The 10,577-nt window shown below is 37.9% G+C and overlaps 1 long non-coding RNA gene across 1 annotated transcript; it reads right to left on the bottom strand.

Moving 5' to 3' along the window:
• On the bottom strand, window positions 2,117-5,181 carry LOC109950575. The gene is made up of 3 exons (XR_002272827.1): window positions 4,143-5,181; window positions 2,828-3,809; window positions 2,117-2,661 (listed from the first exon to the last, which is right to left on the bottom strand). It is a non-coding gene; the product is annotated as an uncharacterized LOC109950575 (long non-coding RNA).

Genomic DNA, 10,577 nt, shown 5'->3' with positions numbered 1-10,577 from the left:
CTCTGTTTTTCAACGTAGGCCTTAAACTTTTAAAAAGTATCACATGCCTCTGACTTGTTCTTGAGGATATGCTCCTAAGTCTTTATATTGAAATCATCAGTAAAAATAGTAAAATACTTTCCACCACCATGTAAAGGAGCTTCAACACTGCACAAATTAGAATGTATGACTTCAAGGGGTTTTGATGCTCCATTAACCTTTCCATTAGGAAAGCTCTCCATGTACTTTTTACCCATAACACAAGTCTCACATGCATGGTCTAGAACATGAATATGAGGCTATCCATAGACCAATTTTTTCCGAGCAAGGAAATTCAAACTGTTAAAGTTTAAGTGACCAAAACGCATATGCCATAACCAATTATCACCAACCATCATTGAACTGAAGCAAGGTAATTCATGATAATTGAGATATAATGGAAACAATCTGTTTGGAGTCATTTTTACCTTGGCTATTAGCCCATGCCTGACATCGTTGATGGTGCAAAGGCCATTATGAAGTCGTATGTCATATCCCTTTTCTATCAGTTGCCCCAAACTCAACAAATTGTGGCTAAGATCGGGAACATAATAGACATCTGAAATAGTGTTGGAGGACCCATCTTTCAACTTGATAGTGATTCTTCCCTTTCCTTTGGAATGACTTTTTGTATGATCACCAAATGTAATCACTGACTGTATGGACTCATTTAAGTCAATGAACAGCTCCTTGTGATCACACATGTGATTGCTACACCATGTATCCATTTATTTTCTCGCTGGCATCTACAACATTACATGCTAGAAGCAAAGTCTCATCTTTTTCATTCTTGGCTTCTGCAATCTTAGCATGAAAATCATTGTTTTCTGACTTCTTGGACCTGCATACAATACTGTAGTGACCATGTCTCTGAAAATTGAAACACTGGACACTCGATTTATCTCATGGCTGACTCGAGCTTATACCTCTACCTCTTCCTCTTTTTCCTTCAAATATGTTGTGTGTTCCTCTCCTATGGTTGGAGTTCTGAGTGTTTGCATTAGCTCTTGCCTCATTTCTGCATTCTTCAACTTTAGAAATATTTTTGTCCTTTTTCAGTTTCAGCTGAGCCTATAATGCTTCATCAATCCTAGCTTCTGACTTCTTGTTTAATCTTTGTTCATAAGCCTGCAGCGATCCTCGTAGTTCATCTACAATTATGGTACTGAGGAGATCAAGTGTCTCCTCAATAGCTATAACTTTGCCTTCAAACATGTCTATCAAGGTTCGAAGAATTTTCTCCATAATTTAGAGCTTTTTCATATCCTCTCCATTGGCTTTCATCTGATTAGTCAAGGACAAGGTACGTGATAAATAATTAGAAAAACTTTCTTTTTTCTCCATCTTTAGAAGTTCAAACTATCTCCTCAAGGTCTGCAACCGTACCTTAAACTTCTCTTTTCCAACATAGCACATCCAGTGGCGGACACAGGATTGTGACCTTATAGGATCATGGTGTAAAAGTGTCAAAAAAAAAAATTAAGAAGAAAATAACACTAAAGAATAGAAATATAATACTTCCGTTCATAATTCATTGCAAAACTAACAATACAAACTACAATTTTCCACGACAAGTTTTCATCTTTCGAAAACGTTGCATTATAGCTTTGTTATCAATACAAGTAAAAGCATCTCTCTCAATGTAAACAACCAAGTTATCATTCAACCATTGATCTCTCATTCTGTTGCGAAGTGGATTTTTGGTAATATTCATTGTGGAAAATGCCCTATCCACTGAGGCAATTGCAACTGGTAAAATCAAAGGCAATGTAATAAGCAAATACACATGAGGAAATATTTCATGCATCCCTTTCTCCACCATTTTTTTTGCAAGCATGCCAATCCCTTGCTATTGTGAAAAATTACTACTTGAACGCATGTGATGAATACAAACCCTAAGTTGATTTTTAAGCATCAATAAATCTCCATTGGAAAATTCTTAAGGATTAAATTAAACAAGACAAAGTAGCTTTCGTTTGTCAAAAGTTACAAATGAATTCTTCAGACTCAAGCTTGCCAAAAAAGTAAGCAACTGAGTATTAAAACGATAATTTAATTCTGCAAGTTGCCTATCAATGACATGAAGAAAGATCTCCACACGATAATGATGATTGTTTCTCTCTATTGGAGCATTACGTCTTGATTTCCTAGGAATTATGTATTCCTCATCCATATTAGGAACCGTAATATGATGTTTGTCACAAAACGAAGATGCTTCATCAACAATTCATCAAACTCATTATTCCACATCAATTGTAGGTTTTCCTTGCATGTTTTTACTAAACCCATTACATTCACAATGTCTTGATCTTTCTTTTGTAATGTTTGAGACAAAGTATTTGTTATTCCCAATATAACTTTCATGAAAAATAAGTGAAATACGAACTCAATAGATTGTATTTCTCTCTATAACTTGAAGGCTTCACCCGAACAATCATTTGAAGCACACTCACCACAGATGGAAACATAGAAATGATACTAATCAAGGTAGTATAATGTGAGTTCCATCGTGTATTACATGCACATTTGAGAGTAGTTTCTGGATTCAATCATCGTCCCGTCATAAGACAACCTTCATTAAAAGCTTTAACAAGCTCTTCTTGGTATTGTGCTCTAAGTGCATCACAGTGCTTACAAGATGATCTAACAACATTAACCAAGGTATTAGCAGTTGTGAAAAGAGAAGCAACATCAATATTTTTCTTTGTCACATCAACAAGAGCTAGTTGAAGTTGACGAGTAAAGCAATGAACATAAAATGCACAAGGTTATTCTCTCAAAATCTTTGTTTTGAGGTCATTGAACTCACCTTTCATATTACTAGCTCCATTATAACCTTGTCCTCGTAGCTTGGAAAAGCTCAATCCCTCGAAAGAAAAAAAATTCATCAATGGATTTTTTTAGTGCACTTGAGGTGGTGTCCGTAACATGTTGAATCCCCACAAACCTTTCTATTATTTATTCTTTGTTGTTCATATAACGAACAACCATGGCCATTTTCTTCTTTACTGACATTAACTTGAATTGAAGAAGCTATTAACTTGAGATTGGCTAGAGTGTTTTCCAACACAACGGCCTTAACTTTTTCATCATGATCCCCCAAAAAATTGCAAGAGCTTCAAATAATTCCCCTTATTACTTGAAGTGGCACTTTCATCATGACCACGAAAAGGAAGGTCTTGCCGCAATAAATACCTTGTACACTTGAGTGATGCATTCAAGCAAGTGCGATAAACCGTACGAGCTTCTATTTGCTTGATTACAATTGTTTCAATGTGTGTTTTTTGATTCATCAGATTGTAAGCAGCTTCTCTAGCTTGGTTGTGAACACTACCAACTGGTCCAACATGAATGTTAAACCTTTCTCATCCCTTTTTCCAATTATTGAAGCCTACCATAGTGAAGATGTCATCACTTACTTGATCAAAACTAGTTTTAACGAAATAGCAATGAGGGCAAAATGCAGCATCTTTAGCTATACTATACTCCAACCAATCAAACTCATCAAACCATTGGGCAATGAATCGCCTATTAATTCCCGATTGATTAGTTTGTGGAAATTTATGACCTCTAGGTTGACAAGGTCTTTTTTGAAGATACCCTCTTCGGATCTCATCTCGATGATGAGGACTATAATATCCGTCATTTGAGTTCTTAGCCAAGAATCTCCCTGAAGATTAGCCAATATCTCATCTAATTCAATAGGTCTTGGTCTTGCGCTTGCACTTGAACTACCCGGATTAGACGAACTATCCATAGGTAATTTTCTCTTAAAGTATCATTCCATAATTCTACACATTAATTAATTCAATCAATCAATTATAAAGTCTACTCTAATCCAAATAATAATAACAATCAATATAAACTCTAATCTAATCCAATTATCCAAATAATAAAATCAATCAGTTTCAAAATCATATCAATAAATTCTAATTCAACAAAACATCACATATAAGTTATATGATATAACAATCAGCATAAATTCTAATCCAAATAAGAAATGAGAAAAACAATCAACATCAATATCATATCAATAAATTCTAATTCATTAAAATTATCAATTTCATTAAAATTATAAATCCTAAACCAAAATAATATATGTAAAGTAAAGGATTATCACTCACGTGACTTTATGAGAGGCGACAGTGTGGAGGTGCTATGGAGACACGAGGTGGGTGGCGACAGAGTGAATTGGAGGTGGTGGTGGAGGTTGGGGATTAGTTAGGGTAAGAGAGAAAATTGGGTTTTGGCTTTGGAGGTTGCTACTGAAGGAGTCAGGTAGGCTTAGGTTGCTGTTGGGTTCTTTTTTTTTTTTTTTTTTTGTTAAATTTGTATAAAAAAAACCTAGCTCAAAACAACGCCGTTTTGAAGCTAGGTTTAAAAAAATTAATTAATTCAAGCATGTGGAGCAAAATAGTGTCGTATTGGTTAGGCGTTTAGAAAAAAAGAGAAGCCTCGTGTGCACGTTGTGCAAGGGTTCTTGCGCATTTCATCGAACAAGAGGTGTGCGCCACAGAGTCTCACACCAGCAAGACTTGGGGTGGCCTCAGACCTCCACATCCATTATTTTGAGCTTCCATTGGGTCACCTGACCCCATTTGTCTCTTTGTGCATTTGCCCCCTAAGCACATCCCATTCCTCCTTAGATGTAGAGACATGTGCAATCTTGCAATCTTTTTATAGACATGTACGAAATCATTTCTATTTGCCATGTTCTTGAGCGTAAGCTCTGATACCATATGTAGAAAATAAAATTAAATAAAGACTAGAACCAACAAATAGAACACTCACGCAAGTGAGTTATAACACTCAGTATTCTCACACAATAAAGAAACCGAAGAAGAAAAATATGAATTGAAGCAAAGAGAACGATTTTATTAATATGCAACACTCTTTCTTACTACAAAGCAAAACAAGTAGCACACCAATATATAGGCTGTGAAAGAAGGAGGAAGCTTGGAGCTTGAAAACAACAAACGACAACACGCCACCTTCACAAAGAACCGGTGCAACAAAATAAGAAAAAGTAGCCTAGAGACTTGAGAGCCCACCGACAACATACCTCTTAGACAAATTAAAAGATTAAAATTTAAGTTGCCTACAGGAACCTTGTCCTGGTGCTGTTTCAAAACAATTAAATATTCAACTTCACATGAGCTTGGTTTAACTTTCAACAGACACTTTGCCGGTTAGAAAACAATACACTAACACAAGTGTTGATGTCCATATCTGGATACAACTTTAAGTATGTGACAAGTGTGGTTATCCTCGGTAGGTTCGTTTGAAGAGATCTTGGACAAGGGATGTAAGATATGCAAAGGTAAAGAAGGAGCAATCGTCATCAAGATCTTGACATTGGTGTGGTACTAGCAGAACGCTCTCTGATGCTTAAGTTAGTTACGTATGGGATGGGAAATATTTTTTTTTGGTCATACATATGGGATGGGATTAGAAACGATTTTAGTAGAGTAACCGTAGTGTGTTAAATTAATTACCTTTCCATTTTGGGAACAATGCACTTTTATAGGCAAAAATGTGTGGGATATTTGCACATTTTTTCAATGTGCGACTTTTGCAAATAGCTGTGGTGGCGACACATGTCTTGTAATCGACTGGACAATCTATGTTGGCTACCTAATGTGTGCGCTTTAGTAGTGGTCCTTGGCATAGTCGCTGAGGGCATATCCCATGCCACCGTTGATCGGAGCGAGATATTTTCTGCATCTCTGAGTGGAGTGACGTTATTTAGTCGGACCCCGAACTCATATGATGAGCTTTTAGCACGCTTGCCGAAGCATGACCTTCGGTACACTCGTCGGGGCAAGCCCTTCGCTAGTCGGGGGTTCCGTATCCATAACAATCCCCTAAGTTGTCGAATAAACGAGGTTGACTACGGTACCAACAAGCAGCGAAATAGTACAAACAAGACTAATTGACTCCAACACGTAATTCATAGTGGTAGACAATTCATGCTCTTGCTACTACTTCGACCATGTCTTCGAATTGACGACATGAACTCCAGAACGCCAACCATCATCAAGGTAAGGGAGATATAAAAAATCTAAATGCCACAATTATCGAAAAATTATTGTGGGTTCATTCTAACCATTTATGGGATTGTTGAGATGATTTATGGGGGAGAAAAACTTTGTATGAGGGTCATAGTCTCATTTGTATGAGGGTCCATGTAACGACCCGGTTCTAAATTAATAATTAAATACTAAATTATTAAAGAAAAAGACAATGTTACTCCGGAATATTTTAATAGGTTTACATGTTGACTTGTTGACTGAGGAGACTTTGGTGAAATTGTTACATCCTGGCCCGAAAAAGTGTTAAAATATTTAAAGTAAGAGAGAATAAATTTAAAAGAGGAAATAAGTTGAAATAAACATTAAAATAAAATGATTTGAATTAATTAAGGTTTTTGAGAAATTAAAATATTATTTAATATTATAAGGGGCAAAAAGGTCATTTTAAGTTTGAGAAGGAATTTAGAAATTCTGATTATACCATTGTGTAGAGCACATCGAAACAAGTCTGTAGACACGTAGTGGGCTCAAATTGGAGTTGTAACGAAGAAATTACGATTAATAGAAGTTCAGTGGCATAACTGTAAATATTTCAAAGTTCAGTTTTAAAACCCAGATTTTTTCTTCCCCTCAGAAGCTTCACGACCAGCCACCTTCTCTTCTCCACCACCGCCACCACACACCTTCGTTCTTGGCGGCACCGGTCCCATTAGAATCACCTCACTTCCCTCTTCAATTCACGACCGGTCCCAGCCTTGATCCGCCTGCGTGGTCGCCAGAATCAGCCACGGAACAGGCGGTGTTGGACAGTTTTTTAGTAAACTTTCGGGAGCTCGTTCGGACTCCTCCGGCCACCAAATCTTTCGAATCTGGTATGATTTTCTATCCTTTCAACGTGTTCTAGCTGCTGGTTGTGTTATTTTTGAGAAGTTTTTGCGTTTAATTGGTTGATTAAGCGATTGAAGTTTTGGCCAGTTTCGGCCTTTGATTCCGGCCACTTTTTGGAGTAGGTCCAAGAATAAAAGTGGCTCCAAATAGGGTGTTTTACCTAGTGTAGGAAGCTGGGTTTTCAATTTTGAAGATTTCCGGCTGCCAAAAATTGATCAAGCTACCCACGAGCTGCCAGTGCTTGTGGCGGCGCGTGGGCTGCATAGTGAGGTCACTCTTAGTCCTAGAATGATCCTTGTATCGTCACGAGCGCATAGGAATTCGCAGATCTCAATTTGGACAACGTTTGAGCCCCGATCGGATCTCGTATATTGTGCAATTTTCGAGTTTGATACATTTGAACCGTTGGATTGTAGTTATTCTCGTATATGTCAATCTAGACAATTCCTGAATTGTGTAGGATTCAACGGACCGGGAATCAGAGTCCTGGATACTCCAAAAAAGCCAACCCTAGGGCTAGGTTTACAGTAATCGTCCGATTATGCGATCGTGAGTAGTCCGACCGTCCAATCGAGACCAAACTCTCGGGACATGTGTCCTAGGCATGTTAAGACCTCTAGGAATTCTTGGATCGGAATTTTGAGGTCGTGGGCCCCACGGGGTCCCGGGTTGACTTTTTGGGACTTATTGCTTTTTGAGTCCCGAGGCACTCCTAGACCGTTCTAGTCATTGGAAAGGTTTACATAGGCTTTAGAATGACTTCAAATACAATGCACGCACTTCTAGGAGCCTAGGGCCAGGAATGTGGATTAATTAATGAGGATGAGCTCCATGTGTTATGTTTGAGCCTTTAGAAAGCTCATGCGTGTGCGAGTGTTCACTTAGTTTAGTTGTAGTTCTAATTTCACGATTTTATGTGATTTCGAGATGAGTATTTAATTATCTGTTTATTTATCACTTGTTATATATGTTCATATGGTTAATTGTGTGGTAAGAGTACTGTTTGGGCCCAAATTCGGCACGCCAAAGACCAAAAGACAGGCCCATGATAAAATTGCCTGCCCAGTCCAGAGACTTGAGAAAAACAAAAATAAGATCCAGACAGATTGGGCTTCACACCAAGAATGTTGAAAATAAAGCCTCAGCCCAAAGAAAGCCCAAATGTGGAAACTTGCGAAATAGGCTTCAAAGATCAGCCCGTAAATTTTTGTAAGGTTCAAGACCCAAAGGATCAAAGACACACCCACGTGATTGCCTCAACTTTGGAAAAGTCAGCATTTCCAACTAAAGTTTAAAAATGTGAGAGGGACGTCTCTGAAACACTGCCAATTGAAGATCAAAAACCCATATGTGTTCGAGATTTTGCTACAAATCAATACACCATCTCCCAAGGAATTCACGGATCATGCCTTCTAAGTTAGAACGGGAAACAGGGAACCACTCAGAAAATACAAAAGAAAAAGAGCCAAACCGCCATAAAAAGCCCACACAGACGGTGGCGTTGGTTGAATTAGAAAGCTGCCACCCAGGAAACCAGGGAAGGGACTGTTTTTAGGAGTTGACTGCTCAGAACCTATCTGCTTTGATTGATAAGAAACCCTTCTTACTTTACATTATAAGAGATCTTTTTGCCGCCCATTATTTAGAATTAAGAATTACCTCCTTAAGAGGGTCTCTTATAAAAACGAAAGTAGCCAAAGAAACAAAGGACACTCAATTCATCAATCAATCAAAAAACAAACAAGAAAAAGCTCACTTGGATCCCAAGAGAAAAACAGCTTTAGATCAGAATCCCAAAGTTCAGACTTAGAAAATAAGTCTTCTGAAAACGAGATCCTTCTCGTTACAAATTTGGTTCAGCAAAAGCCAAGACAAACATAGTTTGAGTTTTCACCAATATGAAAACCTCAACAAATTTTACAGCATAGTTCCAGCTTGCTAAATCCTCGAGAATAGCCACTTCTGTCCCTTCAAACTGAAGAAGCTGCAGTTCTGCCCTCTCAAAAGTCTCCCAAGGCTTGAAGTAGATTGAAGCTCTGCCAAAATTGAACTTTGGTATCGATTTACAGCTGAAGCCAAGCAGCCAAAGTTGTTGACAGCACGGTCCAGCACAGACATACCCAGTCCAGCCCGGATCAGAAGTTTCTATCCAGGCAGAAATGGGATTCCAGCCATCTTTTTGTCTTTCTAGAGTTGATTTCTCCCTTCTTAATTTTGTAAAAGGCAGTTCTGCCTGAAACAGTCTATTTTATTATTATCTATTCTGGCCAGAACAACCATTTGATACTGAGATAAATTATGAAACTCCTCACCAGTCTGAGGCAAGAAAAGAACTTACTTGGGAGATATTCCTCACCCAAATTCACAATCATTTGTTTTAGAAGTCAGTAACTTGAGGCGCAAGTTATCCAATCTAAAAATAAGTCTGCTAGAATTTACATTGCTAGCAGTGGCACGCTCACACACCAAAGAAAGCTGACTTGTCGACCAACAAGTGGTCTCCAAGCCAGTGGGGAACTTCGCCCTTCCACCTCAGGAGTAAACACGAAAACGGGTGAACAAGTATATATACAATACTGGAATGGTATGCTAAGCAGAGATCGAGATAGTTAACAAATTAGCCAAGTATTTGGTATATATATTCAGTTGTTGAAAAGGATGAATCTTAGCTTTCGGCTTTTATCAGATTATGATATATATATATATATATTTTAAGTTTAGTTGGGAACCAATCTATTTAAAGTTTATATAAATGACGAGTTATAGTTTTCAAACGCACCGCGAGGGTACCCCCCAGTTGCCTTGAGACAGTTCGTTATTTTGATGATGCCCCACGAGTTTCGGGGACGCCTGAACCGTGTGGTGCGAGGATTGCGGCTCAGATTGAAGTGTTATCTCTGAGATCTGCTAGGATTGCGGCTCAGATTGAAGTGTTATCTTTGAGACCTGCAAAGAATGAGGCTCGGTTAACTTTATGGTTCCGAGACCTACGAGGATGGAATTGACGAACTAACATTGGAATTGATGGAGTATTATTGGAATTGACGGATATATGGAATTGATGGCATATATGGAATTGACGGTATTAATATATTTATTTATTTATTTATGAACTTTACTTGAGTAGGTTTATTTATTTATTTTATTTTATTTTAGTAGGTTTATTTATCTTTATCTTTTATTATTTTATATAGTATTAAATATCTTAAGTTTTTCTAGCATATTTTGCCCCACGAGTCTTAGAGTTATCCGGACCGTGGGAGCGAGGATTGCGGACCAAGTTGACCAGATGTCTTCTGAGTCCAGCGAGGATTACAGGTCAGGACGTGTCACCATTGGTGTCATGAGGAATTGATGGTTATGGCTTTCCAAGCATGCTTACTTGATACAAATGCTTTTATTTCTTCATTTGACTTTATATTGCCATGTGAGAAATGCCAGGAAGCTTGAAATAGAAAGCTGAGATGAAATTAGAGAACTACGTGTGGCTTGATCCCTTAGTAAGGGTACGTAGGAAGCCTATAGTTACAAGGTGCAGCTACGAGTTAGAATGTTTGAGATTACCAATGCAGTATTGTTGTTCTAAAAGTTAAGATGAATTTTATTAGCAGATTGATTTATTCGTTTCATTGAGGCTTG

This window comes from Prunus persica, chromosome G8 (assembly GCF_000346465.2).
Source record: "Prunus persica cultivar Lovell chromosome G8, Prunus_persica_NCBIv2, whole genome shotgun sequence".
Classification (NCBI taxonomy): domain Eukaryota; kingdom Viridiplantae; phylum Streptophyta; class Magnoliopsida; order Rosales; family Rosaceae; genus Prunus; species Prunus persica.
The sequence above is the reverse complement of the archived record's forward strand: the minus strand, read 5'-3'. Positions and strand labels throughout refer to the sequence as shown.